Source organism: Motacilla alba, chromosome 4, assembly GCF_015832195.1.
Source record: "Motacilla alba alba isolate MOTALB_02 chromosome 4, Motacilla_alba_V1.0_pri, whole genome shotgun sequence".
Classification (NCBI taxonomy): domain Eukaryota; kingdom Metazoa; phylum Chordata; class Aves; order Passeriformes; family Motacillidae; genus Motacilla; species Motacilla alba.
The window spans coordinates 27,133,214-27,151,097 of record NC_052019.1 but is presented as its reverse complement, the minus strand read 5'-3'; the positions used below and the strand labels follow the sequence as shown (position 1 = coordinate 27,151,097).

General features: G+C 39.9%; 1 protein-coding gene across 9 annotated transcripts in view; it reads left to right on the top strand.

Moving 5' to 3' along the window:
• Positions 1-688: 688 nt before the first annotated feature.
• CLOCK (clock circadian regulator) overlaps positions 689-17,884 on the top strand; it is a 64,041-nt gene continuing 46,845 nt past the window's right edge. For 2 of the 9 annotated variants that reach the window (XM_038134494.1, XM_038134503.1), the window contains exons 1-3: positions 689-943; positions 10,832-10,933; positions 13,118-13,204. The gene's annotated coding sequence lies outside the window, so the exon portion shown is untranslated. Of the gene's footprint in view, positions 944-1,145; positions 1,586-10,831; positions 10,934-13,117; positions 13,205-17,884 lie in introns of those variants that run through there. The other 7 variants (XM_038134500.1, XM_038134495.1, XM_038134498.1 and 4 more) reach the window with 7 other exon arrangements.

The window sequence follows — 17,884 nt, the reverse complement described above, 5'->3', positions numbered from 1 at the left end:
ATTACTCCTGAGCGTTTTATTTTACAGAAAACGGTTCGCCGCATTGCTCTGCTGCAGGCACGACGGGATTATGTTTAAATACTCGCCGCATATTATCGAACGGTGTTAAAAGCCTCGTACACACAAAAGGGTTGAGGCAAACACGTCTGGTCCCTGCCGCTCTGGGAATTTCACCGCTTTACGCCCAGGGAAAAAGAAACCAGGGACCTCCGCTGGGACGGCTTCGTTGAACCCCTAAATACCTCGGGACGCGTTTCCCGGAGAAGACCCGCGATGTCGCTTGTTCCGCTTTGGGAACGCGCCTGCGACCGCGTTCCGTGGCGGGTTCACCGCGCCGGTGGGGAAGCGTCTCCGTTCAGCGGAGCCGCTTCCGCGGGCTCGGGGGACGGCTCTGCGCCTGCAGCACGGTGCCCGCTGTCCCGCTGGCAGCACGGCGCCCGCTGTGCCGCTCGCAGCCCGGCTGCCCGCCCGGCGGCGCCGCGGCCCCGCGCTGCCGCCATTTCCCGCGGGCGCGGGGTGAGGTGAGGCGAGGTGAGCCGAGGTCAGGGAGGCGCGCACCCACCGCGCCTGCGCAGCACGCGCAGCCCTCCCCCGCCTCCCCGCGCACGCGTGGCGAGGCGCGCGCGCAGAGCGGGGATCACCTCCCCGGTGTGCCGTTCCTGCGCGCGCGCAGCGGCGGCGGCGGCCCCGGGGTGCCGCGGGTTGCAGTGCGCGCCGGCGCACGCGCGGTGGCGCGAGGCGCCGCGGCGGCCGGCGGCGGTGGGGGCTCGGCGGCGCAGGCGCGGTGGTGTCGGGGGGACTCCCGGGCCCGGGTGCTGCCGTGCCGCCGGCGGAGCAGCAGGAGCGGGAGGTTCAGCGAGGCAGTGCCGGCGGGCGCGGGGCTGCGCGCGGGGAGCGACGCTCGCCGGGGTAACGCGGGCGGGCAGCGGCAGCGCGGGGCCAGGTGAGCAGCGAGCGCGGCGCGGGGCGGTGCGGGCGGACCCGCCGGGCCCCGGTGTGCGGCGGCGAGGGGAAGGCGGGGACGCGGCGCGGAGGGGAGCGGTAGAAGTTTGACAGCGCCGGCGTGTGTCTGCCGCGGCGAACCGGGGGGCGGGAGTGCAGCGGCTGCCCTTGGGCGGGCACGGCCGCGGCCGGGGGCGGGGGGCGCTCGCGGGGCACCCGCTAGGCCCGGTGACCCACTTTGCTCCTGTCACAACTCCCGGGCGCGTCGGGAGCGCTGCCCGCCTGGCCCCGCGCCCGCGAACCGGGCAGGGCGGGCGCAGGACTCCCCGGCATCCCCCGGGCCGGGCCGGGCCGCCGCGGACCGAGCAGAGCCGCGGGCGGCACCTCCCCCCGCGGCCCCTCCGCCGCCGCTCCGCGGGGCGGCTCGTCCCGCGGGCGCCGGGGGGACGCGGCCGGCCCCGCCGCCCCACGCGCGGGGGAGGTTTCCGCGGCGGCCCTGCGGAGCGCGGGTGTTTACACGGCGGGCGGGCGGGCGGCGGTCGGTGCCCGCTCGGCCCCGGGCCCTCCCCGCGGCGGGACAGCTCCGCGGGGCCTCGGGCTCCGGGCCGTGGCGAGAGCGTGCCCCGCGCTCTCCCTGCGGCAGGTGGGCTGCAGCTGCGGGGTTGCGTATGCACTTGTAGGCTTCCCCCCCCCTCCGCCTTTTATTTTTTCCGTTCCGATAACTTTATTGCGGTAACTGCAGCGTGTTCGCGCTCGTAAAACCTGAGGGATTCTCAGTAGCCCCCGGTCCTTTTATCGAATTACTGCGGCCTTGAAATCAGTGTGTTCAATACTCCGTGCAGGCAGGTGTGAAATACGACCAGCGAGGGACTGGAAATCCGTGGTACTTCAATTTTGTGTTCGGGTTAAGGTGGATCAGGATTTTTGGTTGGTTTCACTTTCAAAGTCCAGATACTTTAGGCCTCGGTATAAATTGGAAATGTTTTTTTTTCCATGAGAAGGTGTACTTATGAACTAATCAAACATATTTGCAGTGCGATTTTTGTGAGGCCGTTGTTTTCATGTAGTGATAAGAGTTAACCTACCAAGAGGCGCAGGGAAAGTCAGGTATGGCTTTGGCTGGAATATGAAACTGCACGTAGAGGCAGAGTGGCCAATCATACAAGCTGATGCTCCAAATCCTTAAAGTAGGTATTTTTTCTTAAATGACTGGTTGACAAACAGTGCTTTTGGTGGCAGTATTGACTCGACCTGGCCTGCCTCTTCCTTGCTCCAGCGGCGCCAGCACAACGGTTCGTGGAATTGTGTCCCATAACTAGCTTGAGGAAATGATCCAGGTTAAAATTAACTGCCACGGTTTTGTGTTTTTGTTTTTTCTTTTTAATGTGGTTATATTTAACCTGTATAATTTCTCTGGCTAACAGGTGTGACAGGAGGCAAGAGGATTGTTTAAACAAATACCCTAGAGAATGAAGTACTTGAGAAATACACCTCGACTGTGGTAGTCCTGGCAAAGTTCAGTATGAACAGTTGCAGTTGTTTCACAATATTCAGTTTTACAGAAATAATATTGACTTTGCTTATAAATATCTATGGAGTTTGGGCCTGTTTCTTGAAATTGAACAGCATTTGATTGTTGTAATAGAGGGATTCTGCTTGAAAGTAACTCTGATTTTAATTTTTTTTTATAAGTTAAACTAATAATTTTCATATGTATCCACTTAAGATACTTCCTCAAACTCATTACAGACACTGCTTTCAGATTACCAGACATAATGTATTTGGTTTAGGTTCCTTTTGTAGAATATGGCAACTTTGTCTGAGAATTTTATTGGTAAGGCAAGGGTTACTGCTTCTTAACAAGCAATTCAAACAGGGAAAAAACCCCCAAACTTCCGGGTTGATATTTAATAGTTTAAGGTGCCATTCAGCCATGTCTTGTTTTTTATTTCTTCCGCTTCATGTTCTTGCATGGAAAAGTTTTAACACATTTAGGAAAAATAAAAGAATGTGAGGAAAGCAGTGTGTTTTTGTTACTAATGCTCTTCTAAGGACCCCCAAACCTCTGCTGTAGGTAACTTTACTCTCTTTATCTAAGCAATTTAAAAACTGAGTGGTAATTACCTTAAATTTAATTTGCAGTGATGGTTAATTAGCTTCTTAGTGTAGAATTTCACAGAAGTCATGAATCTTTGTGGTTGGATTGGTCTTGCAAAAGAAATTGCTGCTTTTCAGAGCTTTGAGCTTTTGCTTTTTCCCCCCCATCTATTTTAAATTTCTGCAAAAAGTTGAAGATATTAAATAGTAGTAGAGATTTTGTCCCCCACCTTCTCCACATGTTCTTTATACAAAATGTTTTTATTAACTCGGAAAGTTGTGAATTTTTTATTAAAAATGAATAAACTTGTATTGAAAATAGTTGTGAATCAAAAATGCAGTTTGCTTCACTAGGTAATTTCCTCATTTGAAAGCAGCTCCTTTTTTATCTGTGCTTTCCTTCAGGAGATACATATAATTTGTTGTCAGTGCCTCTTGGTTTCAGCTTAGTTTTATAGATGAAGACTAAGGCTCTCTCTTAGAGTAGAAAATTAGCATCCTAATAATGTTTTTAATACAAAATATAATTCAGAATAAGAGGAATTACATCTGAAAGGTGCCTTTTCATCCCATTGTCATGAGTTAGTTTTTCTCGAGGCAAAGGCTTTGGTAGATCTCTGAAGCAAAGAAAAGTTCCTTTTAGTGTTGCAGACTTTTTAAAGTACTAACTTCTCTATGAACACTTCACAAAATGTGAAGACCAAATGTGAAAGCAGGTATAGAGCTGTTTCTGAGGATCGGTGGTGTTAGTAGGCAGTGGCATAGCAAAGTCAGTAGTGATTGTTCCTGCCATTGTTACTTTCTGTTTATTTACTTTGCGAGGTATTTTTAACCTGTCAGTGTTAATGAACTGGTTCACCACTGAAGGGGTGGCACAAGACCAGGAGAGTCATCAGGCTGTTGGGAGAAAAGTGGCTGTTTTAGAGTAGCTTTATCTCTGGAGGAGAAAAAAAGTGTGAGACTACAGATAGTCGCCAAACCATTCAACTGTTTCTCTCATCTTAAGCTAATACTGATTTATTGTTAGTAGCATTGATGTCTTTATTTTTGGTTTAGTGGTCTTTCAGAATAAAAAGACGTGTTGGAAACACATCTTCATTCCCTTAGCAGAATCTGAAATGAAAGATCTCAGTGTCTCTGTAACTGTGGCACGAGCAAATTTGGGTAGATCCATTAGAAGGTACCTCATTGGCCTCTGTAGGTGATCCATCTGGGGAAAGGAACTTACTAGTGTAGTCAGTTATTTTGTTAACTCTGTGGGAATCTGTAATAATTTGAAACTCTGTCAGACATTACACCGTTTATTTGTTGTAGGACTTAAAAGATGTGAAATGCAGAATCACGGAAGAGAAAGGAGACTCGGGGTTAATGCAGCTGCCCTGAAGGATTGAATTCTCTATCCCTAATGCTGCCACGAAATTCCTTTGTCATGTAAAAGCCGCTTTAATTTTGGCATACCTCACCTCTAAGTGTTTTAATTTATAGTTTTAGTGTTCTCTTGCCATACTTTTTGTGTGTATTATAAATTCTTTATTGTAACCACTTTTAGAATATATAATCATATACATAAAATGTTTTGGTCCTCTGTGGTTGTAATATATTTAATATTATGTGGAAATAACAAGGCTTCACAGATTCTTTCAACAGTTTAGAGCTGCACACTTTGGACTCTTTCCAACTGCTGCATTTTGTCATTAAAATCAGTGAATAAGTTTTCTTATTCTGTACTGATATTCTGAGTATATTATGAAATCATCATTAATAGTATTATTTTATTAAATATAGATCCTTAAAAATTAGTTATATATATGAGATTCAAGAGTGATAATGACTTATATTTGGAGTGTGATGCTTTTGAAGCCCTGTATATACTATGGGCATTCCTCATATTCATGACAAAAATGTAGCCAAATTAGGAATAAATGTGGCTACTTAAATGCTTTGTTTTTAAAACTGTGTGTGTGATCATCTCAGAGTGTGTGAGAAGGCTTCAGTTGTGAAGCTAATGCCATTTTACTGATAATGACAGTCTGGTACCACAAGATAAATGGTGTTAGACTATTATCCTTTTGCTAGAACAAAACACTTCTTGGAGTAAGACAGATCCAGTTTAAGTGGATTTTTAAAATAAATATATGTGACATAATTCTTCTATAGAGGTCTTTCTTGAGTTCCACTAAAAAGGATATTTGCAGGTACCTCTGAGGTGGTTTTGATGTATGTTATTTTGGTATATGGCCAGATCCATAAAATAATATGGAGGAGTCAAAATTGATTTAGATGGGTTTTGTGTGTCCAGCTCCAAATAAAATTGGTATCTATGTTAGAGGTTTCTAGGTTTTCACTAGTAATGTTTTCCAAAGTTGAACACTGAAGTTTTGTTCTCATTCATATCTTCCAGAATCTTATCATAACCGAGCATCTTGGCATCTAAATCTGTTTACTATTCATAAATTAGGCAATCTGTAAATTAGGCCTTCACTTGTTCAAAGGCATGTTCAAACCACACCTCAGGCACACCTATGGAATTGGACTTGGACCAAAACCCTGTGGTGACTCTCCCTTTTGTTCAGAAGCACAAAGGAGTGAGGAGGAAGAGGCTTTGTTCATGTCTCCTGTAAAAAAAAAGAAACGCCCAAAATAAACAGCAAACCAACAAAACTCCAAAGCCTGGAACCTCACTTTTCCTTGCAGACAAGATGATTAAAGTCTAATTGGGCGAAAGAGATATAATATACTAGGTCAGTTGTTTTCTTGGAGGAAAAGGAGATGATATATATACCTATATTCTGGCCTGTGTTCCATTTAAAATTTTGAATGCCGTTACAAACTGGAACCCAAGAATTACATCTCTTCTTTGCTGCCTTAGAGAGACATGCATACTTCTGGTGCTGCTCTATCCAGTAAAGCTTTACTTTTTATTTTTGCTTCCATATTCTGAAAATTGCCACTGAAACGAAAAGTTAGGAGTTGATGCATCTTCCCAGTGCGATGCAGAGCCTGCTGAGAAATTAGGGTTTGAACCCTGAAGACTAGAGATTGGCTTTCCAGTTTCTGTGATCAGGTTACTGTGTCGTAACCCTGTGCTGCTGGACAGATGAGAGCACATCTTTTCCCCTCTGCTGGCATGTTAAAAGAGTATATTACTCCTGCTTTGATGGGAAAAGATTAGCTATGTGTATGACAAGGATGGGGACCAGGATTGTGAGTACTAATCTTACCTATGTCCTAGGCCTCCAGAAACAGGTGAAGGCAAAATACTGGGTTCACTGGTTGCTTATATAGTTTATGTCTCTATTAACTTTTGAAAAAGTCTTGCTGAATGATGCAACTCTCCCTGTCTTTGGTACTTAAGAATTGTAGATACTTTTGTGTGGAATCCCCTTTTTGTGCCCTGTTTTAGTGAAAGACTGAGCTGCTTTGGGGTCTGCTACAACCACAGCAAGCCACAGAACATGTTAACCATGCTGCATAGTAGTGGTCTTGCTGTGGGACACTTAGAAAAGGAGGAATACCTGGGAATGGGCTGATCATCAAGCATGATGTCAGAATTTTAAGCACTTTCTAGCAGGGAGTAGTACTGCTAGCGACCTCATCTACAAGAGTTTTTAGCTTGCAGCACCACAAGTTTGTGAGTGTATCTCCATTGCTTGCAGAAGAATGATCCCAGATCCTGTAAGCATGTCATTATCTGCTGAACTGGTAGATCTCCAGGAAGTTTCAGCACTTTCTTCATTGAGGCAAGTATTTGTGAACATAGAGGCCAGGCTGGCTGGCAAGAAGAGGCTCTTATGGGAGGTTAATGTGTGAGTTTCCTAATGTACATTAGAAACACTGAGGAAATATATATTTTTACATCTTAAATTACAATCTTAATGAAAGTATGAGATACTAAACTGCCTAATAAAAAAGGTACTTCAAAATACATTAATACAGCTAATTTTATATTTTGAATTCTTGGAATCCTGCTGCTGTTACAAATAAAACATTAGTCTCCATTTTTATGTTTGAGTAATTTTTTTAATGAAGTAGTTAATAATGGTTTCTGGCACTTAAGGGCATTTGAAGTGTTTGGTGGCTACTTCATTGCATGTTAAATGTAATATCAGTGGCTGCCTGTTGAGTTTTGGCTGTTACTGACATGCACCTTGGCAGAGCAGTGTTCCAAGAGTTTAGAGGTTGCTGTTGAGAAGATAGTTGTGAATACAGAGAATGTAGACTCCTGCTGGCGTGCTTAGGTAGAAGGTAGGCAATTTTTCAGATTACTCTTGCTAGAGATATGTTAAATGCTTGGGTTTTCACCAGTCATCCAAAAGCCACCTTAGTTCTCCAAAGCTTAATTTGAAACCTACATCTGAAGTTGTAAAAAGATTAAAAAAAAATTTTACTAAAAGCTGCTTATTTCCTTGGCTCAATGAACAACTAGGAAATTTTCCTCAATTAAAAGCTGTAGGGAGTTGCCTTTTTTAAGCCTGATTTCCTAAGAAAATGTGATTTATGCTTTTTCCTTGTTTTCTTTCATTCTTTCCTTACATATTCACCAGTAGCTTTTGAAATAGTTGATCAGTTGTAGCCATGTTTGTAGGAGGGATGGAAATCACAGACTGTAATGTTACCACAGGTTTTGGGAAAATGGGCGAGCTGGGTAGAGAGAAATGTGTCACTGCCCTCTTTTGAAAGAGACATAATGCAATGGAATTTTGGTACTGACCTGTTTTTTTCAGCGTGCACTGGGTCTGTGTGGATAGGAGACCAGGAGTTGTATGTGTCTTCAGGGCTTGAGGAGACAGGAAGAATATTGGGCTGTTTTGGAAAGGCAGGGGGACCAACAGTATCATAGTATGACTTTATAGCAAAATAAAAAGAATGTTTTTCTGTTAGCAGAAGAACAAAAGACAGTATTTCCCAAATCAGATTTTCAGTAAGCCCACTCCTCTGTCTTGTAATACTGAGTTACTTGTTGAAAAGCAGGAACCTAATTTATGTCTAGAATGGCATTTCTCGGCTTCTTTCCTGTCTGGCCTGTATTTGCATTACTTATTTATCATAATAAACAGCAGACTGAAATCAACTTGAAGATTTTTACGAAGTCTCAGTAGAGAAATGTAGGATGTCCTGCTGGTTGATTTAGAAAAACTGAAAATCTTAGTAGTGGTAAAAGAGAAGAAAACTTTATTAGCTTGTGCTACTTTCGTTTCTAGAGAATTCTTTGCTGTATAATATGAAATATACTTGTAAAGACTCATAATCTTCACAAATTTTAATTTAATGATTTCAAGTATTAAAATAGTTCATTTAAAAAATATTATACCAGACCACAAAATAGGTGGTTTTGACTTGTGCTTATTTTAAAGTAGTTCTCATAGTAACAGCAAATACTCTAAAGGAAACAAGGTTTTCTTCTACTGTGAGTAGAAAAGCAAGTAGCAGCATGAATCACAGCTTCCAAGAACTGTCAGAATAGAAATGCAGATTCTCTCTCTCTCTCACACACACACACACTTTCCTGTCAGTTTTAATCTAGTAATGTGATTTAATGAAGTTTACTTGCCATCCACGGCAGCAACAACCATTATGTGTAATCAAGCTACTACTAGCAGTTGTGTGAACTACTGTTCAGAGCTAGTATGGTAGTTCCACTGATAGTTCTCTAACATCTCAGCAATTTTACATATAATACATTTTTCTGGAAGTGTTTTTGTTATTATGTTCTACTTCATTTTTTAATATAGTCTTTTTTCCAGCTCAGAAACATTAGCTAAACATTTTATGCTGCCCTAGAGCTTTTCATGATGTTTCATAGATAAGATAGAGTTTCAGCCTTGAGAAGCTTGTGATCTGAATTTCACTGACATAGAAAATGATGACAGTGACCTCAGAAAGGGGGACAAGGATTCAAGTTAATAAGCGGAGTCATAGTGAGTGAATTAAACAAATTCTCATTTCTAAGAAGATGATAAGATAAATCAGCAACAAGTAATATGAGAATATAGAAGCAGAAGACAGCATAAGGCAAGTCCAAGTAATATACAGATTTGGAGGAAAAAAAGCAAAATATTTTTCAGGATGTGGAAAGCATAATGAAATCAGAAAAGTAGTCTTGATCAAGAGAAAGATTAACTAGAAGGTTTTATGAAATAGAGCAGGAAAAAGATCTATAGAAACTTACAAATTATGTTGATGGGTTTGGCTCTCCTGAAGAAAAAAAAAATGAGACAGGAAAATGATTTGAGAATATGACGAACTAGCAAAACAACACACCCCTGTGCCTGAAAACTTCATCTCAGGCATTCCTGTTGCTCTGTTGCTACCTTCTATTGCAATTTTTCTACAAGCTGGAGGACTTCATATGAATTTCAGTACAATTGAGAGTGGGACTATAGAAGTTTTTAACAACAGTGGTGATTGACACACTACCACATTATCTAAGTCAAAGGGATCACAAGCTTTTTTCACTAAGATAACTGAAATTGCTTTTCCAAATTACTTTAGTTAAATTTCTACTGCCTTTATATAGACAGTTAGTTTTATGGTTGATTTAGATTGAGTTACATTAAACTTTATGTTGCCAACAGAGGAATGAAAAATAATCTTTCATAAACTGGCATAGGTTTTTTAAAGAATGCCCCTAAACTTCCTGCTCTGTAGAATATATTTTGCCATTTCTTATCTACATGCTGGTATTTTATTAAAATAATTGATTTTTAACATTTCATATTTCATTTGACAGCTTAGAAAAATAGATAATGGTCTGCATTTCTTATCCCATTAGACTTGGCAGTAGATCTTCTTCAAACATTGGCATTCTTCTTCCCCAGGCTGACAGTTTTTTCTTTCTGTGTTATATGTACTGGGGGACAAGGTGGTAAAGAACAGGGGTTTAGAAGTTACTTTGTTTTGGCTATTTTATGTCAAAGGAAATCCGCCAATCCTTGCATACAATGGAAGGGAATAGATTTATGTATGCCTTAAAGGATATGCTTTGCCACATGGGAGTGCTGAATAGAAAATATCAGCAGTGGGTCAGTAGCAGTAGATTTTTCCAGCAGGGTTATCATCAGTTAGATGATATTACCAGGTTGGTGCATGTGTATTTAAAATACAGCATGGTGTGTAGGAATACAGAATTAATGATCTGTAGCAGGTGGGGAGCTCTTTCTTTGTTGAATAGGTAGAGTGCTTGTGTATTAAAATCTCTGTTGTATAGTTAGCTGTTGCTCAGCACATTTTACTGAAATTGGTTTTTTATTAGTGAGGGTAGTTTGATTAGGGAGTGGAGTCTTGAGATGTTGCATGCCATGTTCTCTGAGTTTCAGGTTGTGTGCTGAGGTAGTTCATGTGTCTTGTTTGAACCATATTACACACAGTTGAGATTTTATTGATGCAGTTTCTTTCCAGAAGTTTGTATAGTGTATTATTAATGTTCTGCATGGTCATAATACAATCCGAAGCAATTGTAATGCAATAATTGTAATATTAATGTTTTGTAGACGTTGTTACATCTGTAAATTTTGTGTTACCATTGGGCTATTGCATTTGTCTCACGGGTTTGGATTTCAGAAGTGCCAGAGCTATGTAAAAGGTGGTGTGCAATGTTGTAATATCCTTCATGAGTATTTACATCATTCTATTGGACAGAAAAATTAGAAAGTGAATTTTTTGACAATTTAAGGATGCATATGAAATTACTGCAACGGCAGGAGAGAAAAAAATAATCAAGGGCTCAGCCCCAAAAAGTTTTTTTGAATAGATTAATTTTCATTAAACTATGGGTTTTTTTGTTGTTTTTCAGAAGACCGTGCCAAAGAAGACTTTTACTCAGATGACATCACATTTGGACTACTAATGCTACCCACCCACTCTACAAGGCACAATGTACTTCTAGGTAATTTAAGTAAGTATGTAGATATTATTGCTACTAGAACAGTAATGCTTTAAACAGAAACTGCTCTTTTTCAACCTCAGGCAAGGTAGACATTCCGCTTCAATTTGAGATTCAAATTAATGGTGTGTGTGGGCAAGAATAAACTTCAAATAAGCTTTTTATAAGCTTTTATCCTGTACACTGGAGCATGGAATGAAACAACTGAACTGTACCTGAGCTGCCTTGGAAACTAGAAGGAAGAAAAAGCCCAAATCTTATGAAAGCACTGTCCTTAGTGTGGCCCTGTGGTTTGTTTCTAGAGACTAAACTAATATCTCTCCCAGGGATATGCTGCAGTGAATGAGCATATGTATTGCCATGCTCACTGCTTTTCTGAGTGTTTGTTTGCTTGTTTGGGTTTTTTGGTGTGGTGTGGTTTTGGGGTTTTTTTTGGTTTTTTTTTTTTTTTTTTTTTTTTTTTGGGTTTTTTTTTGTTTTTTTTTTTTGTTTTGTTTTGTTTTTTGGTTGTTTTTTTTTTTTTGTGGTGTTTTTTGTTGTTGTTTTGTTTTTGTTTTGGATTTTTTTTTTGCAGATGCTCTTGTTGAGGTGACTTAATACCCCATTCATGTAAGGATATAGCAGAGGAATGCATCTTAATGGGTTCAAGTACCACTATCTCTGTTCATATGTCACCTTATTTATGACAGGGTTGCTTCTCCCTGCTTCCTTGATTGGACACTGTGTACAGTGGGCCAGGAGGTGCAGATTTTTATCTTTGCAAGATTTGTCCATGTTGTATCTTGCAGTAAGGTTACTGATTGCCTTGTGCATCACACAGAGAGAAGCACAGAACAGCAGGGTAGTTCATCTTTTGAGCAACAAAGGTATTTTGTATCATGAGGATTGTGGCCATTGCCCTCTGTAGACTTCATGTACGTGTTTTTATGTTTTATCTTTCTAAGAAGGTGTTATTTTTCAGATGTTCTGTTGTTTTTTTTTGACTGGGTCAAAACATGTGCTTTTATACTGGGTCAAAAAAACTCCAAGAAACTGATCTATTTATGTAGAACAGACATTGTGCCAATCTTGCTGAAATGGGATTATTTTGTCTTGCTGGCAGAAAGCCTTCCTGTATTCCTGGTGGCTTATAATGCATTGGAGGTGCTTGGTCATACATGAAGTATGGTCATGAATGGAATTACAGGTAGCAGTGCTTGTAGTTAATGATGCTTGACACTTTCTGTTCCAGAACCCTGGTTTTAGTTGCTTATAGTTTACTAAGACTTAAATCTTCACCTAAAATTCGACCGAACATCAGCTTGTGTCTGAGGATGAGTTTAGAAGGAAGAACATACTGTTTTTTTGATGCAAAATGCAATGAAAATCTTGCCACTGGAAAAATAAAGCACCTGCATATGCCAGAGCAAGCACTCCAGGTTTTGGGAGAAACAAATTGTTATGCTGCAGTATTTTTTCTGCTATCCCACTTACGTCAGGCAGCATGATAGATTTCTGAAAATATGTTTTGTACTACTTCAATGAATTTCCTAAATCCATTTCATCTGTCCAAATCAGATGAGATAGATATGTTCCAAATCCTTTTAGTCATAAGCAGACAGGGCTACTGAGCATGTTCTAGCTGGACTGTGAGAAGTAAACAGGTCTAATCTCCTCGACTCCATTGTAGTGTCAGGTACAAACACTGAGTAAGAAGATTTTCTTCTGTACTCTGTGCTTTTCCTTAACTTTATCCTGCATGTACTGTTGATTTGGTCCTTCAGATACTGCTTCAGCAGTATATTTCCATAACTGTTGTCAATTTTTTTCATTCAGTTTTTCTTTATTCTTTGCTTTTTCTCTATATTGCTTTTATGTGAACATTCTCTAAAGTTCACAAGATCATTATTTTATCATAATAATATTGATCTTTTTGGACAGTGCAGGCTGTGTGTGGGTAAAAGTTATGAAATACTCCTTTTTGAGCATCCTGAAAATCTGTGTTTTGTGCATCTTTGATATTTCTTTTCAAGTAACATTTTTAAAACATGAAGACCATATTTGTTCTGAAATGGAAAGGCAATATAATATACTTTAAATTTTCAGATTATGTACATGTGAAAATTTGTATAGTGTTGACTTTCTTAAAAGACAGTTTTTCTTTAGGAATTGCTCTAAAGCGATCTGATTTTTTTTTTTGTTTTCATCTAAATTTAGCAAATGTAGAGAGAAACCCATTCTTTCATTTGCAAAATCTTCTGGAAATCTATTTGGATCTTGTATACTGAACGCCAGTGCAACTAGGTGAGTCTGAATAGTTTGGTTATTTTAAGGAACTAATGAATTAATTGATTAGTCTGGTTTGAAACAGTAGGGTATCACTCCAGTGTATGCATTACAGTTGTGACTTGGATGATTAAAACCGCTTTGGAGAAAATCTCACTGTCTCCCCTTACCACTTGCTTGGCTCAGTGTGTTTGAGCTACATTTCTTAGAAAACTAGTCTGAGTTTTGCTGCAGGTGCAGAGTGCTGTTCTGTCTCTACTGGGGACATGGAGTTCTGCATCAATCATGAAATTCCTGGAAAAATTCGAATGGTCCATGTGATAGTGATGTTTGCTTCTGGAGACCAGATGAAATCTAATCCAAAATAAACCCTCTTGAACAGCTACCATAGGAGTGTCAGCACCAGCTGCTTTGATCTACTGATCCATTTCTGCAGTTTCAGGTTACTTTCTAAGGGGGACAGAGCCATAGTTGTTCACTTTGGTTATAGGTCAGTAGATGAGGGCAGTGAACCTTAAGATATCTATCCATGCTGAAAGTACAGCCATGAGTTTGGGTGCTGATTTTGAAAAATTTTGAAGTGCCAGAAATACTTTGAAATACTTTTTTCAATTTTTGTAATATAAACTGTGTTGATGAGGTACATAAATACTGTAAATGACAGTGGTTCAAATGACTAAATTGTAACTGCCTTTTGTAATTCTGATGGATTAGTTTGTGTTTTTTCCATGCTTGTATTTTTAAATTATTAAACAGAGGAGTCTACTGATTTGTTTAATTTTATAATTTTTGTATAGAATTTGAAAATACGTATGCTTCCCACCCCAGGTGTTTTGCTTGAGCTGCTCATCTGCATTGATAAACCACAAGGCCAGTGTTTTATGGCAGTCATTAAGTAAGAGCAACACAAAAAATGAAAAAGAGATGGTCTTTGCAGGTTTTTGCAGCCTTTTTCATGCCTTAGCTGTCATGAGTTATGAAAGCCTTCTTTTTTTGTTTTGGTTTGGTTTGGTTTTTTTGTTTTGTTTTGTTTTTTTTTTTAGCCTGGAATGAATTCCTCAGTTGTTAAGGTGTTGAAAATCTGAGTAATATTTAGTTGCTGGTGTTAAATCAATTTATCTTGAAATAGCAGTTGAAAGAGTACTCTCCATCTGCCCTGTTCAATTTTAAGTTCAGAGTTTCCCAAGAATTTTGCGTGCTTGACTGTAGTATAATATCTCACATATTTAAGCCAGTAATTAGGACTAAATTCAGCTGTGTTTCTTGTTTATTAGATCTTTGCAGAATCTCAACCTTGGCTTTCAGCATTTTTTCCAGAAAATTTCCAATATTCAATTAAGATTTCTGTTGATAGGGATATTTAAACCTACAGTCTTTAAAAAAATATAATCATTAAAACCCACCTGAAACTATTAAGCTTGTAACTTATGAGTAGCAGCAGCATTTTGAAACTGTTTGAAAAAAATCACCAGCTTTATTAAACGCAATAAAATTACTTTCAGTATTATTTAATTTGTTCAAAATTGAGATATAAGCCTCAATTTAAAAGGAATAAAACTGTTGAGAGTCAAGATGTGAGTTGTAAGCCAGTAAGTTCTGAAGACTCCTCAAAAAGTAATCTTGCCTTAAGAATATTTCACTGTTATGTTGAAGTGCTCTGTTTGTGTATTTTTTAATGTGTTTGGTATAAGTAAACTGTTTCAAGCTTGAATGTGTGCTTAAATACAATACAGCTGTTTTCATTACCCTGTAAGCATATAGCCTGAACATAAAATTCATGTTAGTTTCAGGATTTCCTTGAATATTGATAACTTTTGTTATCCTATTCTTCAGTACCAGTGTTTCATAGGCCACTAGTAAGATCCTAGGTCTTTAAAACCATTCTCACAATGTGGTGAGCAGAAGGGAATTAAATAAAACCTGATTGTAATTTTGTTTTTTGGTAACTGATATGTTAATTGTAAATTGAAATAGCTAGAGTACTTTTATAAATATTTCTTAGTGTTGCTTTTAGGGACTTAAGTGCTGGATGATCTAAGTCAGGTTTTTGTTAGTTGAGCAAAGAGCCCTATGGGGATAGAATCACCCACTGTGAGGTGGTCTCAGTCCCAGCAGGGAGAGTCTCTGATGGTGGGAGTGACTGCCAGAGTGACTCCTGGATGGTCAGACAGGGAACTTTCCTGAGCATTGGGATCTCGAGAGTGCAGAGAAGACTTTGAGGGGCAGGAAATGAACACTCAGAAACAAGTATCTGGGTACATGGAAATAATGTTCTGTGTAAGAAAAGCTTGGCATTGTAGAAGGTAAAAATTTAAAAACTGAGGAAGGGAGTTTAAAGTCACGCAAACGTAGCGAGTGTGGTCCTAAATAATTGATATGATTTTTTTTGTTGGGTATTATAGGTAGTAAAAAGGACTAATAGTTCTCAAAGAAATAACTTTGAGGACTCATTTGAAACTTTGTAGGGTCTATATAATATGAGATGTCAGAATAGAATCTGAATTTCCAAAATATAAGAAGGAGCTGAGTTGGTGACCTTTCCCCTCCCTTAGTCTAATCCTGAAAATTCGTATCTTAAATATTGTAGCTGAAAAGTTTTTAAGAGCTTGTTGTAGAATTTCCTGATACATTTTGTCTTTCAGTCACTATCATGATCTTAAAATATTTTTGAAGGAATGAGAGACACATGACAGAATTTTGCTATGAACATTGAATTAGTCTGCAAGATATTAAAAGCCTTTATTATAAAAATACCCTGTGCCTGAAGAGTAATATTCTCATCATAATTAATCAATTTAATTTACAGTTAAATTTACTGGAGCCAATATTTTGAAGATGATACTGGTATATGAGAAGAAGGAATTTGTTGTTTGTCTTTTGCTGTTTCTCTGATGACCCTCAGAAGCTGATTTCAGTAGATTTTCTGAACTTAGCACAAGCTCTGAAAGTTTCAGAGGAGGGAGTGCATGCTTCTACTGCTCAGGAGAATAAAGGAAAAGTGAGAAAATTTGTTATTGACATAAATAGATAATGTTTTAGAAACACAGACTGTTAAAAAATGTTAAATGTTAGTGTTACTTTAAACTATAATTTTTCTTTGAGCTTTGTTTCCTGAACTTTCAGAAATTCAGTTGTGTTCAGTGCTCTAATGTTTGAATTAAGTAAAGATACTCTTCCTTTATTTCCTTATAAGAATATATGCAGAGTGATTACTCTAAAATGAAATTAAAATTGGAGTTGATTTTATATACTTTTTCCTGTTGCTGCATTGCTGTTTCTGTTTAGTTCATGCAGCACTATCTCTTTTGTTACAATAATGTATAATCTTTTCTACCTGAGTGAGTCCAATGTGACTAGATGCTGACTGGTTTTATTTCCTTTGGTTCTTGCTTGCAGCAGAGTGGCAAAAAGATACTCAGCATCTATACCCAACTACTGAGTGTTTTGCCAAAGTTTCTAGGGACAATAAAACCAAACTAGTGTTTCTCTTAGTTTTATTTATTCTTTAGCCAAAACAAGAATTACTTCCTCTCTGTATCAATTGCAAAACTCTCAAGTCTTGCAATCGCAGTAATTCCAGTTGAGCCCAGATTCTTCTGTTGAAAGTTCTGACAAAAGAGTAACTCCAGTGTTTTCTTTAGTGAAATTATAATCTGGAATTCTCTAAGCATAGTGTTGAGGATTTTGCCGCAGTGTCAGCTTGTTTTTTCAATAACAGGTAGTTGTATTGAGGGATAAACTGAAGGATCTGGTAGCCACTATAATTCTAGAAAATTAAGTTCTTTACTCCTGCTAAAGCCTGTTAACCATAGGAATACTGTAATAAGCATGCTAAAACAGAAGTGTGTTTTGTCATGTATTTTTTGGATAGAATCATAGGGTTGGTTTGGAGGTGACCCTAAAGTTCATCTAGCTCCAATCCCCCTTCTCCATGAGTAGGGAATGCCATTCACTCGATCAGGTTGCTCAGGGTCACGTCCAGCCTGGCTTTGAACACTTCCAGGGACGGGCCATCCACAACTTTTCTGGGAAACCTGTTCCAATGCCTCAGGACCTTCTGAATAAAGAATATTTTACTAGCATCTAATCTAAATCTTTGCTCTTTTAGTTTTAAACTGCTCCTCCTTGTTCTGTATCTGCTTGTGTAAAAAGTTGCTCTCCCTCTTTTTTAAAAGCCCCTTTCAAGTACTGGAAGGCTGCAGTGAGGTTTCTGTGGAGCCTTCTCTGCTTCAGGCTGGAGAACCTCAGCTCTCTCAGCCTGTCTTCCATAGGACAGGTGCTCCAGTCTTCTGATCATCTTTGTGGCCTCCTCTGAGCCTGCTGTAACAGGTCCATGTCTTTCTTGTGTTGAGGATCTGAGAGCTGGATAAAGTCACCCCTTGTCACTGGCCTTGATCTGGACATAGAGTCATTGACCACAACTCTGGCTGTGTTCATCCATCCAGTTAGTTTTCCCTCTAACAGTCCACCATTTAGACCTATGTCTCTCCAATTTGGTGAAAAGGATCTTGTGTGGGACCATGTCAAAAGCCTTACAGAAGTATAGTTACATGACATTGGTTGGTCTTAACCTTGTCAGCTATTGCTCCATCATAGAAGGCCACCAGATTGGTCAGGCATGATTTGCTCTTAGTAAAGCTGTGCTGGCTATCTCTGATCACCTGCTTGTGTTGTATGTGCCTTAAAATTGCTTCCATG